Source organism: Bemisia tabaci, chromosome 1 (genome assembly GCF_918797505.1).
Source record: "Bemisia tabaci chromosome 1, PGI_BMITA_v3".
Lineage (NCBI taxonomy): Eukaryota > Metazoa > Arthropoda > Insecta > Hemiptera > Aleyrodidae > Bemisia > Bemisia tabaci.
Window position 1 is genome coordinate 53,469,373 of NC_092793.1, and position 27,619 is coordinate 53,496,991.

General features: G+C 41.4%; 1 protein-coding gene across 2 annotated transcripts in view; it reads right to left on the bottom strand.

Annotated features, from left to right (window-relative positions):
• Positions 1-27,388, bottom strand: part of LOC109044758 (uncharacterized) — a 91,992-nt gene extending 64,604 nt beyond the window's left edge. Inside the window, exons 1-2 of one of the 2 annotated variants that reach the window (XM_072303159.1) lie at positions 27,093-27,388; positions 7,007-7,058 (exon numbers count right to left, since the gene is read on the bottom strand). The gene's annotated coding sequence lies outside the window, so the exon portion shown is untranslated. The remainder of the gene's footprint in view (positions 1-7,006; positions 7,059-27,092) is intronic. The other variant, XM_072303156.1, reaches the window with a different exon arrangement.
• Positions 27,389-27,619: the final 231 nt, after the last annotated feature.

Genomic DNA, 27,619 nt, shown 5'->3' on the forward strand with positions numbered 1-27,619 from the left:
ATCAAAAACGTAACGAAGGGCTGAGGAGGGGCTTAGCACCGCGATAGCCCTTTAAAATGGAGGAAAAAATTATTCGTACATAAATAAATTAAGAATACAATATTGTAATCTTCCGTCGCATTTCTAAGGCGCAATGAAACAACTATTTGAACTCTCCGGAATGCGTGAGGTATCACGTCGCATTTGAAGGCGTTTTCAAAACAGCCAAGTTCCGCAATCCGGATTATTGTTTTGCAAAGTTCCTATTATTTTGTTTTATTTCCTACCATTTGTTTGTTTCCAATCCTCCTTTAAAAACTACTCATTTTCTGAATACACTTCTGGCTGGAGCGCATTTTAGCAATGCATTCACCACTGCAAAAATGTCAAAGGAAATCGACAAAGCCAGCGTGTATAGGGCTATTTCAATTGTAATCTTCCGTCGCATTTCTAAGGCGCAATGATACAACTATTTGAACTCTCCGGAATGCGTGAGGTATCACGCCGCATTTGAAGGCGTTTTCAAAACAGCTAAGTTCCGATACCCGGATTATCGTTTTGCATAGTTCAAATTCGTTTGTTTTCATTCCTAACCACTTGTTTATTTATAATCCTCCTATAAAATTTACCCATTTGCTAAATACAATTCTATTCAATGATGAAAATGAGAATAAATCGATACATACCACTTTTCTGTGACGTAACACTAAAAGAGTCTATCGAAAGTCAGATCAAGGCGAAAAAAAGGGGGGGGGGGGGGAAACACCCCGTCGTAGTGGGGAAGATCACTAGAATCTAGCCTCGATTGGATCAACCCTTATTTTCGATTTTCGATGGTGCTTCATGATGGCTTTTAGGCGAGAGCGAAATCTCAACGCGAATCGACGCCGCCGTGAAGCCAAGTTGAAAATAAGTCAGGCGTTATGCTGCCGCGCTGAGGAAAAACGCCGAATGAACACTCGAGAATTGCCAAATTTACTCCGATAAAAAGTTTATTTTTGAAGAAAGTTCTCAATATTTTCCCTTGGTATTCTTACACTGTTAGGATCAAATTACGAAAAAAATTCTCTTAAAACTCGGAAGGAAAATATTGAATAATATTCCCGGAAATTCGTGATTTATCAAAGGAAGTTTGGCAACGCCTAAAGGTTCATACGGCGTTTTGCCTTAGCACGGCGGTATAGGTCGGAGCTCGGACACCGAGACGTGTTTGGAATTGTAAACAATCAAGAGAAGACATGGGAGGGGGAGGAGCAACTCGCATAATAATTAATTACAAACAAAATTCAATTAAAGCGACGCAGTTAGGAAGATAAGTGCCTGCGTGGCTTAATGGTTATTGATAAACCGCGCTACACCCGTCTCGCCGCGCGCGGCCGTCTCGCTGCTGCGCTTGACTCACGATTCCCGGTCCGTAGTGCGATGTAGTGGCGTGGCGAGCTTTGCGATGTATCGATTGATCTATCATTTAAACCTATAGAGAAGGATCGATAAAGAGGGTAAAGCAAATAATCGATTCTTTACTATCGCTACAAATGGGAGAATATTGATGATTGACCACTCACGCTTCGCCACTTGTGCGGTGGCTGCGATCCAACGTAAAAATGGGGAAAAACCCAATTTTCAATATTCTCAAGTTTCAATGGACAAAACTGTGATGAAATTCAGAAAAATAGGAGCACTTCTGATTTTGTTCCGAACGGCAGATACCCTACATAAAATACGAGAAGACCAAATTTTGAATTATTAATTCGAATACTGATAAAATTAATCAATTCAGCCATTTCTTTGGTTTTGATAGCTTTAAGGACGCAGAGCTTTCTTTGAAACTACACACACTAGTTTTTCAGAACTGCGTGATTTTAACTAGGTTTTCAAATAAAAGTGCCGAATCTTAGAATTTCTTTGTTTTCAGTTTTTCTTTCTACTTTCGTATCGCTGTCGATGCGTTTTCCTGCTTTCTTGAAAACTATCCACATTTCGCCACCCTTCTGACATAAGGCGTAACTACATTTTGCAATGAACCTTGTTGCCCGTACAATTTAATGCGTTTCCGGGTTCATCTCAGTGCGTAGTTACGCCTTTTTGTCAGGAGGGCGACGATTTAACAGCTTCCGAATATACGTAGCAAGTTGGGTTATTGGTCATGAGTTAGGGAGCAGCAAGGCCTTGAACCTGGCAACAGCGTTCATTATCCGAAGTGACAGTATTCAATGACAATTGCTTTATCATTGTCAGATACGAATCGAATCATTTTTAAATACAATGTCTTTAGATTAAACGCGTTTTTCTAACATCCGTTATTCTTCCGAGAACTACTCGGTTTTTATGGATTTTTTAAAATTCTTTCAATAGGTTTTTCTCAAACTTTACCTGAGGAACCTAAATTATTTTCCTTAAAGGTTGGCTGATGCTAAAACCGCAGAAAGGCTTGAAACCATTGGATGCTGAAAGGACGAGGAGTCAAATTCAGCAGAAGGGCTACACTTGTTTGGCAGCGCCACTACTCGTGCCGCGCCAGTGAGCGCAGAAAACGTGGTCTTGTCATCGTCGCAAAGTAACGCGCCTTCAATCCAGCGGAGCGGCAATATGCTTGCACCCGTGGTCGAATAGTTATCTCGTCACTCCTGCCGTGAAAGAGTTTCAATATCGAGGGCTCCACGTGAAAAAGCGTATTTATCTCCGATTGAAACGTTGCCCACCTCTATTTATGTTTTACTTCTTATCGGTGTTTTTAAAAAAGCTATTCACAGTTTCTTTGAAAAATCTCCGGGTGTTTACCGAATTGATTTTAAATAAGGGAACAAAAAATTTCGATGCGATATTTGTCTCCGTTCTATTTTATTTGTTTTCTTAGCAAAAAAAATTCAACCCGGTCCCAGTTTCTGAATCGTAGCAATTAGATAGTTATTTTTCCTTGAATTATGGCATAAACTGGACAGAGAGTCAAGAATAATTACGCGCAGTCCTCGTTTTGCGGCGATTATTTCATCCTCGCGCCAGCCTGGGTCGGGGTAGCGCGGTCAAGACATCTTCATAGTTTGACGCGCCTTCAATCCAGCGGAGCGGCAATATGATTACACCCGTGGTCGAATAGTTATCTCCTCGCGCCTGACGTGAATGAATTCCAATATTGAAGGCTCCACGCGAAAAGAAGCGTACTTAACTTCGATGGCAAGGTTAAACAACTCTCCTCGTGTTTTTTTTATCGGTGTTTTTTAAAAAGCTATCCAGTTTTTCTGCAAAGCTTCCGGGGTATTCCTAAATGATTTCAAGTAAAATCACAGAGAATTTGGACGCAATTTCTTCTTCCGTTTTATTACTCTCTAGGGTAGAGAGGAAGTATTGTCATCCTCCAAAAAAAAAAAAAAAAAAAAAGTTGAAATTTCATCATTTCTAGACGTTTTAAGGTCCCAGGAGTAAAAATAACCATACTTGAAAAAATGTGTGTCCGTCCGTGTGGCGTCCCCCAAATCTGTCTACAGCGATATCTCAGAATCTATCTGTTCGATTTCATTCAAAATTCTCACAGAACACCATATTTATGGTCTCCTTATGCACGTCCAACGATTTTGGGGTACGCTAAAATTTGGGGGGGCTAGGGTCAAATTGGGTTAAAGGTCCATTTTCAACAAAATCACACGGAAAGCTCATTTTGAGGGACCGTAAATTTTGAAAAATGCCTTTAATTCTTTAAAAGTGGGCATCAAGCACATCACCTGGGTCATTAATTTAAGTTCCTAAAAGATCTTTGGACTAAACTCAAAATTCAAGGGATTACGAGGCCCAAAAGTAGGGCACTTTGCTCCGCGACATCACACAAACAACTCATTTTCAAAGACTGTAAATTTGAAAAAAAATGCCTTTCATTTCTTCGAAAGTTGGCATAAGAGCACCACCTGGTTCAATAATGTAAGTTCCTATGAGGTCTTTGGACTAAACTAAAAATTGAAGGGTTACGCGTCATATAGCGAGGAGAGCACTTCGGTCACACGGAGAGCTCATGGACTGTAGATTTTGAAAAAATGCCTTTAATTCTTTGAAAGTTGGCTCAAAAGCACCATCTGAGTCATTAATTTAAGTTCCTAAAGGATTCTTGGACTAATCTCATAATTGCAGAGGGGCCGATAGGAAACGCTCAATTCTCTGATAAATGAGTCGGAACGCTTCTAGATAATAGCAGCAAACGCTTTGAGTCAGGTGAAACCTAGGAATTCAAATGCATTATATAATGCATCATATACTATTTCCAAAATTACTCCGTAGGTATACACCAAGCAAAATTAGACAACTAATTAGGTAGGTACTTACAATATATAGTTACTATGAGTTATCAAGCTGACAGAAGAACTGACACTTACATCTTTATTAAATACTAATAGGTTTGTTGTTAATGAATTTAGAATCCCGGCAGATTCCATCTTTCGCGGTTCCTTTTTACGAGGTACTAAGTACAAATATAATATAATAATAATACGGCACAAATATGACTGATTTAATGCTTGTTACTTAATAAAGGAGGTTATAAATTGTTAGAACGACGTGTTGACGTTTGTCAACAGCAGCGAGGAGATGGCGCTCTCAGCGCTCTCTATTGTTTTCGCTTTGAATTACAGGGATACGCGGTAAGGAGATGGCGCTCCTGGCGGGCGTGTGGTGAACCTTCCAGCAGGTAGATTCGCCCGCCAAATTTAAAATTTGGGAGATGCTAAGCGAAAACCGTTTAGTTTTAAGACTATTTGAACATCGAATAGTCATTCTACCCATTCAAGTAGATATTTGATGGCTTTTGACCGTGCTTAGGGAGAGATTATAATATAAAATCGTATCTGAAGTATGATGTCAATGAATCTAATGGATCCTAATGAATCGTAGAAAAGCTAAGATTTTTACGGATCGCCATCTTTGACAGGAGACTTTGTTAATCAATTACATATTTAATTGAAGATGCCTCATAAAATCAACAAGTCGAGTCCGAATATTTGAATTCATCACATATCGCGAAGACATTTACAATAAAGTTCAGTGGTTTGAATAAAAATTTCATAACTATTATCCTGTGATCAAAATCCCAATCAAACTTTATGATTTTGTAAAATTGGCAGTATTTTTCTAAATATTCCAGTAAAAGTGTCAATGCCGGCGCGAAGCGCCGGCTCGAGCGAGAAAGTTCCGTGCGGTCCCCGCACCAATCCGCTAAGCGGATGGGGGGGCGAAGCCCCCCAAATGCCGGCGCGTAGCGCCGGTACGCGGCGCGAAGCGCCGCGCATAAATTGGCCGGAGGCCAATTTTTTCTTTTTCTCGACCCTCAAATAAAGAGAAACAAAATCCGAGTTTCCGAATCTTTGAAATTGAGAAACATATTTTTCCTTAGACGAGGGTAATTACAGGACACAGAGTCCAGAATAATGAAGCGTAGACCTAAGGTCGACAATCTACCGTGATTTTTCCATTATCTGCAATTTGCAGCAGCAAATACTTCCACAATAATTTATAACCTCACCACAAAAAGTATCGACTTTCCTATTCTTTCTTTCTTTGGGGGTAAACTATGAAAGGAGGCTTCCGCACCAAAATTTTTAAAATTGAAGGGGTAAGTAACCACCATTTCGGCAGTTTCCACGAATTTTTCGAAAAAGGCGGAAACATTGACGGTAAAATTGTGGAAAGCTTCCAGAATTTTTAAATTTGAAGCAACAATTGCGATTTTCGGACCACCCGGACGAGAAAAAAATTTCAGAGCTTTCCACTAGGCCGGTGATTCTTGCGTGATCTAGGATTTACTGACCCTGCACGTCAATGATAAGTCGTAATTACTTAAGTTTTACTTTATAATGAGCCAACTCTAATGGGAAATAGTTTTGTTCGAGAGCAGGCAGAGCCCAAGGTTGAATTTATACGCGAGTACTTGTTACACCGACCCCTAAGCTAGCTTCAGAGGCTTCAAATTCTGTCATTATTTATACGTAACCAATTTTCTTTTACTTTTATTTTTACCGACAGTGGTCGTTCGAGCTTTCAAGTCGATTATATTAGGATGACAATTAGTTTCGTAAATTCAAGAAATGGTGAATGAGTTTGTATTTTTCAGCAGCCCGCATGCTCTCGAGGTTATTCTCAGCAAAAATCGACGGTGAAGTAACGCAATTTTGCAAATCAGTAATACATACACGCTTCATTTTTAGATTTATCTCTTAATTCAACATAGAATTCTACAGAAGAGGGAAAAATATCTACGCTCAGTATTTTTCCGCACGGATAATCCTCTAAAATTCCTCTTAATGAAATTGTTTCGATAAAATTCCTCTGACCTTTTCGCAATTATTTTCTATGTCTATTACATTGTCTTGATTGAAAGTCCCTATTTCAATTTAACACTTCGACAATTGTCTAAACCGCTAGCTTTCCTGTGCTTCCTGGAATTGTAACCGTCAAACTAAAATACCTCATGAACGGTGTTGCTGATGTTGAGACATTTCCCTATACCCGATGAGAGTATATGAGAAAAGGGCTAATTTCTAAAATGAACCGGGAACTCTGCTCACTGCGCAATGGGTTCTTAATGATAATGGAATGCGAAGGAAGAATAGGATTCAACTCGGCGTGAGATGAGGACAAAGACAAAAGCGAGGCTTGCGACTGGCACTGTCAAACTGAAATTAAAGAGAAATTTAACTCGTTTTAAGATGAGAAGCGCTTTTCTTTGTTACCGTAAAAAATTCCTCTCGTCATTCATTGCTCTTTCCATTTTGCGTTGGCATACATCTTTATTCATCTTGCGTCGATCTTGACAGAAGTAGAATTAAGTAGAGGTGTTTACTGACCTCGAGTTAGGTTAAAATAGTTAATTAAATTAAATAAAGGGTACTCCAGGGTGAAACGGCCCGACCTCAGGAGCCGAGACACCATCGTTGTCAAGACATCAAGACTTTAAATGTATTGGTTTTTGGTGGGTGGCAGAAGCGTGACAAATAAAATTACCGAACATTTTCAGGGCATAAGGAAAACTGGAGCTAATTTTACTCACAAAGTTTTCAGCACGGAGGCTCAATACAGAGTGATTGCGGCAATAATCATACCTGCGAACAAAAAAATAAACAAGTTAAATTATTTCTCCACCGCAATGAAACTTAATTTACACGAAGAGTACGATTAATTATCTATAAAATAAGTGTTTAAGTGTCAGCGTCGAAAAGAAAGAAAGAAAAAAATCAACCTCGGAAGAGGATCGGTAATTATTGGCCTGGAGTTATTCTGTGCGTCCGGACTGGTCATGCGAAAAACCACAGCGACGATGAAATCTCCGTCCCCCCCCCCCCTTTTTTTTTAAAGAGAGCAAATCAACGCCATTTTTTGAAGCTTTCAAAGAATTTTCTTTCGCACGGAGAAGGAAAATCGCACGACTTTAAAAAATTGACTCTCAGTAACAAAAAAAATAAAGTATAGGAGGAAGTCTGCGACGTTGCAAACCGAGATACGTGGTTTGGGATTTTCACCATCGATAGGGTAAACAAAATTTTACTACACGTCCATGCAACCTTTCATAAAGAAGAACTCGCATGCTCTCCTTTTGCAGTGAAGAATTTCATTGAGACGAACGACTAGACTCCTTATAAGGCATATCCTCGCGCACAGGTACTCTCTAAAGCTCGTGCGGTAAAATAACGCTCTTGAATGAAAGCTGTGTCAATTGTTTCGGGCCTTTTGAGTGAATGAGCGTCGTCCCTGATGGGAGGAAGCGCTCGTACGGCACGGCGCATGCGCAACGTGCATCCCAACAGGATTCCAGAGATTACGCGGCAGAATTCTCCGGATGTCGCTGCGTCCACTTCCGAAACAAGCTCCATTGCGTGTCCACAATCTCTCCGTCACGGATGCCCGCGGCTTACAGCGCTCGCGGCTCGGCGTCCGTGAAATGCCGCCCTGGTGCAGCCCGATTATTGACTCTATATCGATGCGAGGTAATGTCCGATCTCAACCATGAAATATACAGCCCGTTCCGATTGGATATCCACATGTCTAGATGTAATATTCGGGCCGCTGATTTTGGAATTACCACCGGGGACGAGCGTGAATCATAGACTATCAGGGTGTCTACTGAAACAGGCTGGCCGAAAATCAGTATTTTTACAGTACTTTTTCAGTAAGTACATTCCAGAGAAATTCAGTACCTTTTCAACAGAAAAATTCGGTACTTTTTCGGTGCCTCCAATTAACAAAACTTGAAAAAATGCAAAAATTTGAATTTCTCGCTCAAATTGCGACAAAAATGACCAAAAATGAAACAAATTCCGGACCTTCTTGCGGAATTTCTGTAATTTTTTAGTACTTCCGGACCGCCCTTAAAAAATTAGTACTATTTCCAGACTTTCCGCAAATTCCGGACCTGTAGACACCCTGGACTATCGATACTATTCCAATGCTAAAGAATCGATTATTGAGGTGTTCGTTGCGGATTCATCGATCCTTTTCCATAGGTTTGAATAGCAGATTAATCGATTCATCGCGGAAAACGCTACGCCACTGATACCACGTAACTCCAACGGAAACTCATTGAGGAAAGGGGCTACTGGTTCGGCACGGTAGAGTGCGTCACCAAGAATTGTTTGCTTCAACGGTCGAGTAACCTTGATTTGCGTGTGGCATAAACGCTACAAGCAGCTAGCAACGCTGCGCTACGGATCCGCTATTTTCTTCTAAAGCGTGGCGATTACTGTGATAGGCAGTTTTAGTCTAAAATGACGGGCGACTTTATTATAAACGTAGGACGTAAAGGAGTTGAACTTCGGAATCATTCGAGAGGAGATTCGGCTGAGATACTCTCTGACCTTTAAAAAAACCGAAATCATAAAATAAAGGGAATTTCGGAGGAGGCCTGTAACTCTGAAGGGGAAATTTTTTGGACAAACGCTTCAGAACAAAAGAGCCTTACTTTGATCCCAAAAATCGGCCCTGAAAATATTCGCGTTTTAAATCATGGTAGTGGCGGTGGTGGTAGTAGTACAGGGCTGGGGGCCGAAAGCCGAGATTCCACATGTATCGTCTTCAATTGTGGTTCGATGTATCGCTTGGTTCAAAACAGTAGAACAAAACATTAAACAAAAATTTGAGGATTTCAATTGGAAAAGCTGAAAATGAGTAAATTCCTGACGATTTCACTATACTCATGACCATTTGGCACTCGGAGGAATAAAGAATCAATCGACAAAGACCCGTTCCCTCAGAAATCTAAATTGACTTTTAAGGCTACGTTTACATGTTGAAACAATCGATATCGATACAATCTCACCTGTTCGATGTATCGAATACAATCTACTGGTCTATTGTCTCCTTATAAAACTACAATTTCTATTCGCTGCGTGCAAAATATTACAGAGGGCTTCTCGCGTCCCTTTTTTCCCTCTTCCCCACCGCAGCGCACCGGTCCGGGTAGATACTTCCGGTTTCCAGGATGTATAGGGACCCATGAATATCTGCGACAGCTCCGAGCCTGCAAAACTAGCCAAGCGTGTTAACGGCGCTCCCAGCTGGAAGGTAACGATTCAATTGAATCTCTCCGTGCGGGTGAGCGGTGACCAGGAGGGTGTTGACTGTTGACTGTCGGGAGTGGGCACCGACCACCGGTTGCGGTTCGCTCGCGGCGGCGGCCGGCGCGGCGACCACTGACCGACAACTTTCACTTAAAATTAGAAATTGTCTACACGCTAGCCGCTCCGACCAGAAACTCCTCTGCTTCCTGACAAAGGCCCCGGACAATCAGGGACTCCGCTGGTCTTCGACGGCAACGCTGTGGCTGGGCTCGTCGGCTGGCCAACGACCGACGCGACGTGGTCGGCAATTGTATAATTATTGATCCTCGCATGAGCCGCACCTTCTTCTTCGCTCGGAATAAAAACGACTTTTTCCGCACCAAAGTTCTGCTCAATTTTGCTGGTTCCACGACAAAGCACTCCGTTTAAGGCTATTCCAAATGAAAATTTTAACAAGTCCTGCGATCGTTATTTTTGATAATTCATCACCTCTCGGCCAAACTATCACAAGCGCCAAACTATGTTTAAAAATCCCCGCCGCCATTTTATTTTTTTACAAAGCAATTCTTGGTTGAATCTGTTTGAAAATTTCTATGGATTTTATCGGCAGCACAAAGAAAATTCAAAAAATTCTATTGAGTTCCTCCTGGGAGATGACGCAGGGGACGTCCAGCAAAATCGTAGATAGGTGGCATTGAAGATGAAATGAAAAGATGCAATTTACCAGATGACCTCTGGGTCAATGGACGAGAGTGGCGATTAGGTGTCGCAGAGCGCCCGGGCGCGCTGTAGAAGCGACTTAAGTGTATTGTAGGTACAAAAAAAGTTCAGCGAAATTCTCAGACAGCTTCGTCGAACAATTTCTCTGAAAAAAAAAATAAAATGACGGCGGAAATTTTTAAACGTCTCATGGCGCTTGTGATACTTTGGCCGGAGGATGACGAATTGGCGTAAAAGCGGGAACAGCTCACACGGGAGAAGGGCAACTTTCGTCGGTCCGTAAAAAGTTCACTGAGTAAAACTAATCACAATTTTTGTTGCGAAGATTACATATAGGTACAGGTGTTTGCCCCCCCCCCCCCCCTCTTGATGCCCTTCACTTGAATGCAAATGGCTAAATGAAAAAGAAATTGAAAATTGATTAGATTTTTCCTAGCTAAAATTGCCTACATTTAGCCACACCCAATTTCTCAGATACTAGCTCCAGCTGAAATCAAAGTCAACTCTAAAGCAGGGTATGCACTTGAGCGTTTTCGACGCCCAAATCGCACACCGGGCACAATTAGAGGATTTTATTTTTTTATTAATTATTATTTTTTTGCTGTTGAGTCGCACACCTTTTCCATGGGTGCTTGCTACTCGTCCCGGGTCAAGCCAGTATTAAAAGTTCATCTCGACAAGTTAGCCGTATCCGATGTGTGCTGTTGATACAGATTAGCCACGCATGGCTCGGAAACATGTGTATATAAATACGCCGAATAACATACTTCCGTAGTGTTGTTCCGCTTGTGCGACGCAAGCGTTCTAGTTATGCTCTGAGGCGCACCCACTGGCCGCAGAGCAAGATTTCAGTCACACATTACATGTCAACTCGATGAGGTTTTGAACCTTTACCTCTTAGATCCTCTACAAACATGGCATGCTGTAACCTTCACAACCGTTGAAAATAAGGAAATAGTTACAAAAACAAAATACACAAAAATAATCGCGCTTAGGCCGAGAGGGACTCAAGAGCAGTGCATCGCGATTTATCTTAAGATCTGCCATTTAAACCTACGGGCAAGGATCGATAAACAGGGTGTTCGCAACGAATACCTGAATAATCGATTCTATACCATAGCTTCAAACGGGGAAATATCGATATTCGATCGTTCACACCGCGCCACTGCTCGAGCTGATTGGACGAGCGTCATGGGAAGAATGTTCCTGGGCAAACTGGTTCTAAGTGGAGATTTAATTGAAAAGTTCTTGATGGTACGTAAGCTTCGCCAAAAGTGAACCAAAAATACAACCAGGTTGATTTGCCCTCTTCGGAAAATACACTTTTCCCAAGGTGGATGCGCGGGTCATTTGAAACTACTAAAATGACTAAACCTGCGCATTCAAACAAAAAACGCGCTGGGAGCGAAGCCCCCCCAAGCAAAACCGCACGTAGCGCCGCGCCGATTTCTCTAAATCCTTCTTTAACTCGATTCTCAATCAATAGCGTATCTTAATTTAATACCCACGAGCCGAATGAGATTTACGGTAATTGCTGGGCGAAAGACAATTTATGGTAAAGTTTTCGAATGACTCAATCACATTAAGGATTAAGGTGATTCGATGAACGCCATATTTTGTGTCAGAACGGCATGCGATATATCGCATCAATTAGTTCCATTTTTTCAGCTACTCGTCATTTTTCTTCAATTTTGAGATCGCAATTCTGTTGTCGGGAGACTACAGCACTCACTTACCAATTTTAACAAAGACATTCAACGTAATAAAGGCGTGGTTTTTTTTAGAGAGAAAACATCGCATTCGATACTGATATCGAAACTGCACTCGAATGCGATATTTTCTTTCTAAAAAAAACAAATCTCTAGGTTTATTTTTTGACCTGTAGTAAATTTTTTAAAAAATACTCAATTTTTAACTTGATAGGATCGCTGAACGATAACCATTGGCGGAAGCGGGATTTATCAGGATTTTCGTGTATAAACACATTTTAACAAGTTGAGTCAATTGCGCAAAATTCCAGCGCCACGCTGATTTTTCGCCGTCAAAACGCTTTGAGAGGAGGACTTGGAGCGGAAATCGCTGAGGATTAGCTGCGGGTAGTGACCTTTGAGAAATTTCTGCCGTTCTATATATTTTGCGAAAAATGCTCAAAACAAAGAAACCGAACGATTTCATTGGATTTAAATTTTTCTGTCCCCCTCCCCTCACCACTGCTTTGAGACACTCGGTGCCATTAAGGTCCTCAAAGCGAGATCCACAGTGACAATCAACACATCGATGAGTATTTTCAGCTCATTAGCTCATCCGCTCAGGAGACCGACGGGATTAAGCTCGGAGGCCATCATTTTCCGGTTCCCCATTTATGACCGACACAAAGACAAAAAAACCAGTTGCAAATGAGGAGACGATCAATTTCGGAGCCGAACGAGCGATTAATGCCGCAGATTACTACGTGCGAACTGCGAGGCCATGAGGCTCGCTGAAAAAGACTCGCCCAAATCGGATGCGTCCGTTCCAATGGCGTAATTACGGATCAGCAAGGTTGCGTGATTTCTTACTCTTAAAATGGCGTCCGTTCATCATTCAAACCTGTAAGAAATTTAAATTTTTTACAGCCCCAAGTCTAAAATTAGTAGCAAAAAATATTGGAACAAGACCTATGGATGAAGGTCAACAGAAAGGATTCAATACGTGCACACGTTTAACATGATACGTATTAATCAAGTTGATCGAATCTTTCTAAAAATTGGACGTCTTTTAACCTTGGATGATTATCTAACATTTAAAATTACTTAGTTTAAATGAAATACTACTTAGGGAATTCGGTTCATGGTTCGGTCAAGTTTCTTTAATATTTTAACGCATACATAAATAAATACAAGTATGTAAAAGTAAAATCGTCTTAGTTCTAAGTAGTAATAAAGATACGAAGGCTAGAACAAAATGTTGACATTTTCACTTGCGGCTGATAAAATTGCGTGTGATGAATTCTGAGTGCGTTATATTTTCATGCTGATTTATTTTCATGGCATCGATTGATCGAATGACCGCCCCAGAATCGAGGCTCGAATGTAAAAAACTCAGTTTTCTGGGAAAAAATAAATTAAAAAAGTAAAAACTGAGAGGGTAGCGTCCTACTTGGCAACAGCCTACTGCGGTCCTGAGGGAGAGAAGAAAAAGAAGAAGCGTGCAACATGTTGGAAGATTGGATCGCACTGTTCGGAGGAGCTGGTATGTCTGCCGCTTTTCCAAAAATCTCTAGCGTATACCCTGCACACAATTCGATAAAGTGGGCAGCTCTCAACAGAAATGCAACCCTGCATGGAGCGGTTTTTTCTTATTTTTTTATTTAGTTTTTCGCTGCAGAGGGAGAAGAAAGGAATTGTTTGTTCTGCTTAGCGCCGCACCCGACTGGTGCGGGGTTGGGACGACGAGCCTTTCCATTTCCGAATCGAAAGCCAAGGAAAGGGGAGAAGATTTGTTGATTTAACAGCTTTGTTTGCTGAGTGCTGCTCTTTGACAAGATAGTTTGTTGAGGACTGTCTTCGGTTTCAAACGAGCTAAAAAATAGGTAAACAGGATTTCAATAGGTGACATGGTTGACCACGGTTCGCGGTCGTTAGATGTCGCAGCGCAGCTGAGTTTTGAAAATTTCCGCGAAAGGATCGAGTCAGTAACGCGCAGGTATACAGAAACTAGACAAGAATATGCCTTTAGCTAACATTAGCTAGAGCCAAATAGGAAATATTTCTTCTTGAAATGGCTTAAAAATCACGATGAACGCATCAGAAAAGTCAGACATACACTCCTTGCTTCATAATCTGCGTAAGAAATATGCGGTGTATGAAGCGGAAAGCTTAAAAAACCGCATGTTTGTTACGCAGATTGTGAAGCAAGGAGTGTATTTTAGACTTTTCTTACGCGCTCATCGTGTTTTTTGAGCCACTTTCTGCAGGGAACCGAATTTTACTTTTGCTCTAACTGAAGTTTGCAACAGGCCCATTGTCAGAACTATAGAGTCCCTTTATACTGAGAGTAAAAACAATTCGAATCTACCTATTTCTGATTGGTTCCCGTAATTTCGGCCTCCACAGTGTCACAAATGGGAATGAATATTACATTTTCTCCAACTGCAAAAATTATAAATTGGAATGGACCGGGGAGTTTAGGAGCACGACAAGGAACAAACGGAAGGAGAGAGGGAACGGAAACAAGAATTTGGTAATGCGTTGATCAAAGATTACGAAAAACGTTCTAATTGTGTTATCTTTATTCCCGTTTGTGACATCCATGAGCCGCGTTGCCTCAACTCTCCCTATAGAGGGACTCTAATCGGTAAGAAAGCCTAAATCAACAACAAACTTGTCAAAACCGATCCTATACCACCATGTAGAGTCCCTTTATAGAGAGAGTCGAGACAACGCTGCTTATGGATGTCACAAACGGGAATAAAGATTACACCATTCGGACTTTTTTTTTCATCTTGGATCATCACATTTCCGAATTCCTATCTCCGTTCCCTCTCTCATTCCACTTGTTCCTTGCCATACCCCCAATTCCCCGGTATATTCCGGTTTATAATCATTGCAATTGGTGAAAATGTAATCTTTATTCCCTTTTGTGACACGGTGAAGGCTTAAAATAAGGGAACCAATCAGAACTGGATTCACATTGTCTTTACTCACAGTATAAAATGACTTGAGCACCATGCATGCTCCATGCAATGAGAGTGCCAAATCACGAAATGTAACGCGCTTTACGGAAACGCGAGAGAGAGGGCCAACAAACGAGCCGATCCAATTTGGCCTCCTTACAAAATAATGACAGGGGCCCACGCTCCGTTTCCAAACCTCGGAACACGTAGCGGCAGTCGGTAGCACCCACCGCCACCGCACCGCGGCAGCCGTCCTGATTCTCGTTATTACAGCTTTCATTCATCACTGCCGCTCCGCACTTGTCATTGGTGGGTCCGAGGTCCGTGCCGTTGTTGCTGCTGGCTGGCGAGAGTGCATGAACCACGCTGTCTGACCGCGATACCCAGACGAGGCGGCCAAGGCTCGAGGTCAACTTTGGAGCCTTGACTAAGGCCAGCAACCGGGCCACAGAGCCCCGAAAACTCGACCCGGCTTCTATTCAAGCACACTGCGGAAGGAATCCGGAAAACAGGACATAATTCTCATTTTCGTGATCTTTCTGTCGCGAAAATATTGCCGAGATTGTTTGTAGAATCATTTTACGTGAATGATGCATTTAAGTCAGAGTCATCTCAGCTTCTCGCTAATTTTATAGTGAACATCTTTGCATATTGGTTAAAAAGTGAAGCACAGCAGTACTGTACTTCGCGCTTTGCCAGACTAACGTATGAGTTGAATAGTCGCATCACGCGTTTCGCCTCAACTTTTCTACTCTGCGTTTAAGTCTCCGGGTCCGGAAAAGAGACAATACTCTCTTGCATCCTGCGGGCACGTGATTTTACTTACTTGGATGTCAGAATAGTTGTTGTACCGTGCGTTCGGTCCCGACCGACTTTTCAACTCTGCATTAAAGTCTCTAAGTCATCGGAAAAGAGACCATGATTTCCACCATTGTGTGGATATGCAATAAATAGGACTTGCGTGCTTTCGGAGAGTATGAGAGAACTGAAGGCGGCTTCTATGAAAAGCTCCGTTCCATAGGTCATTAGACACACTTAAAGTCTCAATTGTTACTCTATGATATTTTTTGAGCATGAACCATCAAAACACGATTCCGTGAGCTGTGAAACCGATGGTCTTTTGCTCTTTTTCTCAACATAGGGTTTCAAGGATCGATCGATGATGGTGAAAATCTACGAATTAGAGTGTACCTTCATAGGGAGAGTATGGATAACTCGAAAATTTGGAGGTTAGATTTGATCAGCAGGTGATGTAGCTCTTGGGGCCCAAAAAGTCAGCCAACCTAATAGACTCGATAGAATACATCCTCCCCTTTCGTCTCGTACTGGAGGAATTTGTTCCCCTCGAAGGCGATAAAAAAGTTGTGAGTGTAAAAAAGAAGCAAAGGGCTTGGCGCCGGGCGGCGGGGTATTTCTCATGACCTTGGCACTATCACTTGCGCAGCTCAACACATGGCAGTCAGGGCACCTGTGTGACCCGTACGGTGCCCTCTCGCTTCCATATCGTGATCGTGACGGATGACGAGAACAGCGTTGTCTGTTCTGAACGTAATTTCAAACTTCACTGTCATCTCGAATGACCGACATACGATACGAGGAGAGATTCATACGAGGGGCATCCGTGAAGTTAATATGTGCCGCAGGCAATCAGCCAAGTCAGGCATTTGCCTCAAAAGGCAAACGTCTGGGCAAATAGTCAAAAAATGAAAGAAAATAATGAAGTTCATGAAATGTCATTAAATATCTGAGCATCTGACAAAATTCCCAGGCAAATAGTCAACTTCATAATTTCTCCACTTCAGGAGGAACGATTGTTTTATTTCTCGTTTAATTATACCGACTTACAATTAGTTGGCAGTTTTGATAGTTGCCAGCCGATTCTTCAAATTAAAATAGGTTGATTTTTGAAAAGGAAAATCCCAAAATCGGTAGGTGCACTGATAAAACATATTTGTGGTCTTGCGTTACTTTTGGTTAATATAGGAAATGGAACACAAACCAACCAAAATTTTGTGTTGACTTCGGTACATTTTGCGTTTAATTTAGCGCAGAGAACATCAAAGAGGCTAGTAAACCCCAAACTCAACCGAAGGCATTGGTTATTTTGCGTTTTACTTCCCATAACACAAAATTTTGGTACTGCGTACTGTGCTTTTCGTTACTATACGGCAGCAAGCTGCTCGACATTCCTCAAAGCTCGATGGACATTAAGTAACAAATATTTGGCTAACTGTTCCTCAGCGTCTGCGTGCATGGTTACAGCGAAGCATTCTCTCGCTTCACACTTGGGGTCATCGCGTCAGGCGGATCGCTTCTGACCGGCGCACAGTGGATCGAGATAATTAGAGAGGTCGGACATGAATTACTGACTAGAACTGCAATTTTTGAGGTTTATTTTGTCACATTTTAAATTTCACGGGGTGCTAAAGCAAGAAAATTTTACGAGGAAACCAATAGAACAACCTTGAGAACCTCAAAGCTTCGTATAAACGGAGTTATCAGCGTTTAAAGTTTCCAAATTTTGTCCGACCTCTCCCACTGCCTCGATTCACTGTGCGGCGCACACTGAACCGAGTCAATAGGAGAGGTCGGACAGAATTTGAAAACTTTAAACGCTCATAACAGGGTGTCTACTAAAATAGGCTGGCCAAAAGTCAATATTTCTGCGATACTTTGTCAGTACATTCCTAAGAAATTCAGTACCTTCTTAACAGAAAAATTCAGTACTTTTTCAGTACCTCCAATTGAAGAAATTCGAAGAATTTCAAAGATTTGAATTCCTCGCTTAAAATGCGACAAAAATGACAAAACATGAAATAAATTCCGGACCTTCTTGCGGACTTTCCGCACTTTTTCAGTACTTCCGGACCGCCCTTGAAAAATCAGTACTATTTCCGGAAATCCCGGACTTGCAGACACCCTGTTACAACTCCGTTTATACAAAATTTAGAGGTTCTGAAAGTGGTTTCATTGGTTTCCTCGTGAAATTTTCTACCAGAAGCATCCCTCAACGTTGAAAATATGATGAAATAAAATCAAAATATGCAGTTTAGCAAAAATGTCATGCTCGACCTCTCTAATGACTCGATCCACTGTGGAGCGCAGCGCCCCAGCGGACCGATTATTGAAACTTATAGACAAAGATGACAAAAGGGATTTGGAGGGATCCTATTGGTGGAAGCAGGTGGTGGCAATGGACATAGGAGGTAGGTAATAGACTAACTAACGGCAACCCATTGAAGACCCGACAGTTAGTCCATCATTTTCTTCCTTAGTCTATAAGAGCCAACCATGTCAACCAATAGGATCGCTCCATACTTCCTATGTCTTCTTTGTCTATCGTTTTGTCCATCAGTTTCAAAAATCACCCCGCAGGAGCGGGCTCGCGCGGGCGGGCCACTTGATGCGGTTCCAAAGGAGCGTCATTAAGTTGGCCGCGGGAACGAGAGGGCGATGGTTTTAGGACGCCCGAGACCGGAGCCCGGTTTCGACGCGGACATCATTACTAGGTGAATTCGTTTAACACCTGTCCTACAGATTCGTCTCTCGAGAGGCCAGCCGAGAGCTCACAGCAAATCTGATTACGGCTAATTCTGCGACATAAACAAGAAAAACAGGTTCCGACCGCCGCGCCGATGCGATGCCGCGGCCAGACCGGCGTTTTATTCCTGCTCCTTGTTTAGACGGCACATTTGGGCTTCGTTGCCGATTATTCAACCGAATTAAGAGGCAAATTCAGTGGAATCTGTAAACGGAGAGCGGATTGGCAACACTGTACGTGGGACTTGGCACTGCTTAAGAAGGATCGGCTCGATCAACGCCAGCTCCGCATCGGATGTGCTCTTGCGGTTTGCGGAGATCGATTAATCGATGAGTCGAAAGTTTTACCCCCCGAAGGTTTCGGATTTCGATCCGATCCGGCCGTGGCCGTCACTGCTTCGCCCGCTCGATGAAGCGAGACGTTTGGGGTTCGACGTAGCAAAGGGCTTGTTGTTGGATTTTTTATTTTGGGATACTTCTGAAAATTCAACGTAAGTTGAGATGGAAAATCCGCTGGAACCTGTCGAGATCGCCGTCGAGATAATATTAAAGAGGAGCAAAACACCGTAAGGGGAGAAAGCGAGGTGTTTTACGAGGGTTAACTTCTGGAGCGCTTCTGGACAGACCCTTCCATACATCCGAGACGTACAAGCATGTACGGCTGTTTTTTATTAGGGAAGAGGATTGAATAAATGATTCTTGGCGCTGCACACTGCCGTCATGTCGAAGAGAACAGTAAGTGCATGCTGAGATAAACCTCGAGACACATAAAATCATGTGCTAATCATTTTTCTTTGTTCCAATTTTTTCTTTGTTCATAGCTCACTGGAAAAATAACACATTGGATCTAGAGTCCAGACTCTTGAAAACATTTGACAAGAAAAAATACTCTTGATTCAATCAGATTTAAGCTTAAATCAAAAGGAAATCCGCTCAAATTAAGAGGCTGGGTTCTTGATTTAAGCTTGAATCTGATTGAATCAAGAGTATTCTTCTTGTCGATGTTTTTAAGAGTCTGGACTCTAGAGCCAATGTGTTTTTTTTTCCAGTGCTTTGTCTATAAATTTCAACAATCAGCCCGCAGTTTGTCAAACAGAAGACCAAGATTCTTCGTCACAGCTCAACACAAATTTTTGTTCGCCCTTATTTTAGCTCCATTATGCCACTTGTGCGCGAGGAGCGGCTTATTCAGTTGTGTGATGATATAATCAAGGGCCTTGAAATGAAAGGGGGTCTTCCGGAGAATTGGAGGTTCCCTTTGTTCAAGGCGGAGCCCCCGGCATTTCGGCTCTGGGGTGGTTGTGATAGCTCCTACGGAATCTCCAGATCTAATCTATTCGGGATGCTCCGTTGATGAAGGTATTATTCCCAAGATTGGCCATCATTTTAAAGCAGGTACAGGTTTGAGGGTATGGCGCACCCTCCTTTCTGTGTTCGTGGGATGTCTGTTTTCTGGACGAGATTCTTTTATCTGGCAAGCCGACTCACAATCAGTCTCCTTATTATTTGATTATACGGATCTTTTGCTTTTTTATATCATTTGCGTTTGAGTTAATTTCGTCCTCTTTTACCCAAGGATCAACTATGGAGAAATTCCTGACCGTAATTCATTCGAGGGAATTTTTTAGTGATGCTGGAGATCGATAAAACTAAGTCGTTTATTTCCCCCGAATTTCCTCTGGGTGTTCGGAACAAAAACATTCACTTCTACGTGGTAGGTATTTTGAAAACGGATTTCTTCCCCCTTCTTTGTCCCCCTCCTCCTTAATTAGCTTAAATTCTACTGGGAACCTACGGCCATCTCCAGACTCCATTAAAACTTGTTCTTAGTCATCAGGAGAAAGGCACATCCATGCTCTAGGTTTTTCAAATTTTCAGGGACTAAGGCCGGGTGGAATCAACTACTACAGATTGACTTGCATAAGTTTCAACTAATTGCAAGTTTTCCAGAGGTACTGACCAATCTAAGGTTCTATACTGTTTCGCGATTTTGAAAAACGTATAAAATTGTGTGTATAATTTGATCTGAAGTTTCTGTAAATATCAAGGAAAATAAGTCATAGTAACTTGCTTCAAAAATGAATATTTTCTAAGAGGAAAGGCAACATACGAAAGCTCATGCGGCGTTTTTCCTGAGCATAGCAGTATGTACGCTGCCGTGCTAAGGAAGAATGCCGTATGTACATTCGAGGGTCGTCAAATTTCCTTCGATAAATGTTTATTTTTAAGAAAAGTTATGAATATTTTTCCTTGAAATTTTCAGGAACTTCATGTGAAATTGCGAACAAAATTATCTGAGAAATTGGAAGGAAAATATTCATAAGTTCACCAGGAAATTTGTGTTTTATCAATGGAAATTTGGCAACGACGGAGGACGGGACCGCCGGTGACACTGAGCGAATAAGACTCGGATACACGAGCAGAGGCATCGCTGAATAAAAAAGTCGCGCTGAGCAGGACTCAAACCTACGATATACTGCTCGGAGGCCAATGCCCCGACCGACCACACCTAATCAGTGGCTTGACGTATGTTTGTTGGTGTTTGCCTCCATGTCTCCTGCTCCTGCTCGACGCGCAAAGTATATTTGCCCTCCGCAGCCGGACTGTAGAATTTTTTGATTGGCGATCGACCAATCGATTGTTAAATTTCGACTATGACTATTCAATCGTCCATTTTCTACCGTTTAATCGAAAATTAAAAACTTCCCAGCTCCTAGGTCAAATTTCTAAAAATCAGCACTAAACTTCGGAAAATATTGGCTGTTGCACCAAAATTCGGTAAATTATCATCAAAAATGTTCAGCACACATGTTTTAAATTCGCGAATGGACCACTAGACAAGGTACAAAAGCATTCTGATTTGTGTTCCTTATCCAAAATTTCACGTAAAACACGATGCGCACAACAAAAATGACCAAAATCAACTATTTACGAAGATACCTACTTAATGATTCTTGATGCGTGAATTCAAACCATCCGCTCATAAAAACTCAATGCTCTACGTGATTCACATCGCGCGTTAAAAGTTATCATGACAATCTTTACGATATAAAACTCTGGCAACGTCGATCTTGACGCTTCGGCTCAGTTTTAGAAAATCGCACGTAGTTTGAACAACGCATGGTGGGAAATGAACATTGCTCGATTGAGAAGCTTGCTGAAACCGTTGTAGTGCGCGATTTGACTCACGTAGAGCTTTGAGTTTCTTGTGAGCGGGCAGTTCAAATTCCTCCTAACCAATGTGAAATAAAAACGTTAATATCTTCGTTAGGAGTTGGTTTCAGTCATTTTCGTTGCGCGAATCGTGTTCTACGTGAAATTCTGGCTAAGAGCAGAGTATTGAAGGGCGTCTGTTAGCCGTTCGTTTTTGCAAAGGTGATGGTGACTGTATCAGTGACGTCATTGAGGACTTGGGACCACACATCGATGCATGGAACCCTTTCACTTCTGCAAGCGACACAGCACAGGACTCACACGATTACGGCCGGATTTTGTCACACGGACCGGGCCCCTCTGCGCCTGCGCTCGGAGAACGACCCACGAATTGAAGAAGAGAGGTCAAAGCAATTCCAATCCGAGGATCGCGCTCTGATTGTGAAACCAGTGAATTCCTCGGCGGGCATGGCGCGAGTGCGATGGGGCTGGCGTTGGCTAATATGAACACGGCGAGGTCACCGAGGTCAACCCGGGCCACAGTGTTGTCATTGAAACATTTCAAATTCGAAATTCAAGAAATTTCAGGGAAATTTTTAACAGTGTGTCTAAGTTTTTTTCTCATTTTAGGAAATCTTGATGAAATCCTGATTTTTGACTGCGAAATCCTGATTTCATAACTGGACCGCGTTTAACAGATAAGAACCGAGCCACATCAGCTACTGCCAAATTTAACTGGGCACTTTAATATTTTACGAGAGAACGTTCAATTTTCGTGCAAATTTCAGTGAATTTTCTCTGTAGTACTTACAGAACAAATTCCTTGAAATTTTCGACGGAATCCGCACAACCGTTTTCATGTAAAAAATTAAATTTCCCAGTTAAATTTGGTAATGGCTGATGTGGCTTGGTTCCTTTCTGTTTAACGCGGTCCAATTCTTCCATATCCTGATTTTTTGCGGAGAAAAATTAAAATTTCTGCATAAGCCTAAGCAAAAGCATAAAAAAAATCCGATTGGACAGCCGATTTTTCTCAAATCCTGATTTTACGACAGATTTTTCCTCAAACCCCGATAAAATCGGGATTAACCCCTGATAGAATCGGAAAAATCCTGATGCTATAGACACCCTGTTCATTGAGATTTCATGAGACCGTGAAGCATTTCAAAAATATCAAGTATATTTTTAGGGGCTGGGTGCGCAACCGCAAGCAACTCACATTCGAGTGCACCAGTTGTCTAAAAAAGTAATATCCTTTCGTCTCGCCATGAACACTGAACTGCTCGATCTCGTTGTCAGGAGTGCAAATTGTTCAAGGCCTCCACAATTTTCTATAATACACTGACTTTTCACTAGGAGGCCAAAACAACGTGCTGATCAAAATTGTGTGGAATTTCTTGTTACTTTTAGAATGTGCCCAAGTCCCATTATTTCACAAGGGTTGAAAATCTGATATCTGGAACATCTAGTTAAAAAAAGAGAAAGAAGAGAGAACAAAAATTTCCGTCTCCGTGATTTTTTGGGATAGGACCACAATTTGGTCGCGCAGAACAATTTGCACATTCTTTGTGAACGCGCGCGAGGTTTACGGAAATAATTCCATACACCTGCTCTTCGTTCGTGCGGCTCAGAAAGAGCACGCAATCCTCCTTGAAAGCAAAATATAAATTTAAGAGAAAAAAGAAATGTAAAAATTTTTACTTGGCGATTTAGTACTCTTGGACTTGTTAAAAATGACTACCTAGAGGTACTTTAATCATGAAAAAAAATTCCATGTACCTAGGTAAAATCGTATTAAGCGCTCAGCCGGTAGGCAGCGCTTTTTGTCTTCGACTTGCCTCTGAGTACTAGTATACTAGTGCTAATGCGTTTAAATGGCGCACCAGCTCATCGATGTGTAGGCTTTTTTTTTGGGGGGGGGGGGGGGGGGGGTCCATTTTTAAAATAAATAAAGCTGTGAAAACTGTATTTTATGCTTTTAACGTAATGCGCAGGTAGTTTCGATCGTTTGTCTATAAGAAAATTTCTTAGCGGTAGAGTAATTCTTATCGAAATTGATCGTTGAACTCAAATGAAGCCTAAAAAAAACGCGCCTGATGAGCTCAACGGTGAGCTCATTTTCGGGAAACAAAAATACGCGTTTACGGTTTCCTTGGTAACCTTTGTTTGCTATCAGCTGATGTTTTATTTCCATTTCCCAGCCAAGTCGACGGAGTTTATACGTCCTTTCTTCATTAAATACATTTACTAACACCTGAGCGCTTTTCTAATACGACAGTATTAGAACTTTCCCGCTTGTTAATGCTCCGCGTTTCCTGAAATGCCACTAAATATTTCACGAAATCTATTTTATTTTTCATGAAACCTAACAATCCGATCCTGCCAGGATCCACTTAGTCCCAGCGTCGCACAGTCGAACAAGCTGAACGTAACATACTTTATCGAGACTGCAAACCTTTGAGCTATTTCGTCACATCATGATTTTTAGGGGACGTTTCTCAACATTGGCGGATTCAGCAAATTGGCAACATTGTATTTTCTCCATTTAAACCTGTGTAAATGTATCGATTCTTGGAGGAGCCAGGTTCTCCGATAAGAATCGATTATCGAAATCCGGTGTTGCCAAATTGCTGGACTGCCTCTGTTTCTCAAATAAAATTTCACAAGAGAACCGCATTAGTTAGACTCCCAAGTTTCGTATCGACGAAGATAAAGGCTTCAAAAGTATCCACATCATGTGCGACCTCTCCTAGTGACTCGGATCGCAGTTCATCGTCGGGTCGTGCGATGCTCCGATCCGATCCGATGCAATGCTTATCTAACAATGGCGAGAGTGCAAGTGCGTCGACAACGAGTCGCTTGCATTACTTGCAACCTTATATCCGTGACAAACGAAAAGACCTAACTGCCCCAAGCGTGACTCGATGCCCGACTCCGTCGCCCGGGATACTGCACCCCGGACCCCCCCCCCCCCCCCCGGGCTGATTGTTGAAATTGATAGACAAAGCTATAGACAAAGAAGACTAAAGAGATTTGGAGGGTTCTTATTGGTGGAAAGGGATGGAAATTTTTCCATTCTAAAGTGCTGTCCTTTATTTAGATTAACTACGCTTTGGAAGTTTTAGAGGAACTCTCGGTTCTTCTCGTGAGGGATCCTATTGGTGGAAGGGGATGGTAGCAATAGACAAAGAAGGTAGCTAATAGAACACGGTATAATTATTGAAAAAAAAAATCGAGCTACCAGCCAAAATAAATTAAATAAGTAAGTAATATTTCAAACTAGGTACATAGAGATGAGAAATAATAAAAAACTTAAATACAAGAAACTAAACAGACGTTTCGACCGCCAAAAAACTGCGGTTTTCTTCAGTGCAACAAGTGGAAACATTTTACCCACGAAAACGACTTTAAAAAAATATAAAAAAGCTACAAAACGTTTGCTCATGGTTTTGTAGTTTTCATTTATTTTTTAAAATTTCTTTTTGTAAAATGTTTCCACTTGCTGCACTGAAGTAGACCGCACTTTGTTGGCATTCGAAACGTTTGTTTTGTTTCTTGGAAGTTTTTTGTTATTTCTCATCTCTAAATTATGTAGTTTGAAATATTACTTGTTTAATTTATTTTTGGCTTGTGGCACCATTTTTTATCAATCATTTTACCATTTTCTATACAGCTTAGCCTGCAAAATATGGCATTAAAATGTAGATAAAGACTAGCTAACGGCAACTCCTTGAGAGACCAACTACAGTTAGTCCATTACTTCAAAGTTTAGTCTATGGGTACCAACCATTTCAACCAATTGGATCACTCCATATTCCGTATGTCTTCTTTGTCTATCAATTTCAACAATCAGCCTGCTGGAGGGCCTGGCAACGCCCCCAGAAGCACAAACTCTTCCGGTTCCATCGTCAATCCTTAGGTAAAAGTGATATCTTTTTGTTTACAATAAGGTCGTATTCATACGAGCAGTCCTTCTTTAAAATTTAAGGCTTCTCAAGCCATAAGAATCTTATTGCTTTCGGAAACCTTTAAGGACCTTTTCACCTTAAAGATGAGGAAATAGTGTACCGAAACACGCATAAGTAATATGGTTGTTGAAGAATAATTAATAAATAAGCTTGGATGCATTTCAGGCTTCGCCCATCTTCAACCCATATTCAATAATGAATTATTCTTCAAAAACCAAATTATGTGCTTTTCGGTATACTTTTTCCTCATCTTTATCATAACGGCAAGCGAGATGCATTTTTCCAGTTACCTTTTTACCTTCCTAAAAAAACCTTAAATATTGACATGCTTAAGGACTCCTTAATCATCAGAGAAATGATGTTAGTGCCTACTTATACCTGTAATTTGAACAGAAATGTCGGTTATCTATGGCCCATTTTGAGGAAAGAAACCGTTGAATATCTATTTCTTCAGCAACAGTTGAAAAAGAACAAACTTACTTACTTCTCCGTTACTTAATCGATACTAAAAAAAACTTTGATTGTTTATTACCAGTTTCTAAACCAAACGGGTCAATGAATGGTTATCTCCTTTGGGTTTGGTTCGTTACCATTTACTAAACCGTCACTACTTAGGTAAAGGCCGTTAGAGTCTTATTGACAAACAATTTTTTTTTGCTGCATGGGATATTACTTCTTCAATGAATAGAGAATGGCTCTAACAAACAAGGACAAGAAACAAGTAGAAATAGAAAAGAGGCAGAACCATGGAAATTTTTCTGAGATAGAATAATGATATTTCAATTCTAGCATGAGCTTAAAGGATGAAATAGGTTTTGAGTATGGATTACTTCAGTTGGGTGATATTTGACTAAAGCAGACTGCTTGAAATCACAAATCATGTTTATTTATTTCTAAAGTGAACACCTATTCTTCAGAAACGAGCCATGGGCAAGCAAGGATAAATATGTTTTGTACGAATTTTTTGCTGTAACGCACAGTCAAGATTAGAAGTGCCAATGAAAACTTGGTGAGTAAAAACCGTAATAGTAAAAACCTGAGGAGAGTTAGTTGCTGTTGATCATAGCCAAGTAAACTTCAAGGTTTGAGTATTTGAAAAATGATTCAAGATTTTCATAAAATAAATACACACATATGTGCTCAGTTTAGTTCTACATCAGTGATTATTGCCATACACAACCTAACCTTACTTTGCTCGGAAACTCATTTAGGCATCGGAGGAAAGTAACGTACTTACAAGCAAGTAGATAACTTGCATTAATCTACTGTCGGGATAGATAGTTCAATACATGGAATGTACTTTAGTGGTAGGTCTTTGATAAATATGTATTTGGTCAATGAAATCAGATTGAAGGGCATAGTAAACATACTTTCCTCCTCATCCTTCCTAGCTAAGAAACTGAGAATTCTTGAGGATTTTGACAATTCTAAATGGTCATAAGGAGCAACCCAACGTAGCATGAATGTCATTGAAAAAGAAATTTGGTTACATTGAAGATAACTGTGAAACTCAGAGAGCAAAACTAAATAGGTGGATGAGCGGCTTACCTAACACTTGTTGCATATACACGTTCTCGACAGCAGCGGACTTGTAGGTATCCCGAGTGAAATAAACCAAAAACTCCACTTGAGGTGCACAGAACGATTGAAATCACTCACTGAAAGCAAAGGGGAAACGTCACGAAAATGTTCACAAAAATTGGAGGAGATAAATGCACTGATAACGAGAAAGGAAAACAAATAACACACGAAGCAACACAGAATCCTTGTTACAGCGAAGCGAGCAGCGACCGGCCTTTCCACGCGGAGATCTCTTCTCGACTAAAGCTAAAGCAGCAACACGAAGCGAAAATAATAGAATGGTGGACGAACGAATCCGGTGCCGTGTAGTGCGGCCGCAGCGCCGCCCGCCGCACACTGGTATCGCCTCGAATAACCTGGCCAAAAGGCCAAAATCCCAATTTCCCAATTTTTATGTGTCATTATTGATGTAGCAAAAAAATCGATTACCATCGTAAATTTTATCGTCTTATATATTCTTTCCAGAAGCCACTCCCCCTTTACGACCGACAGCA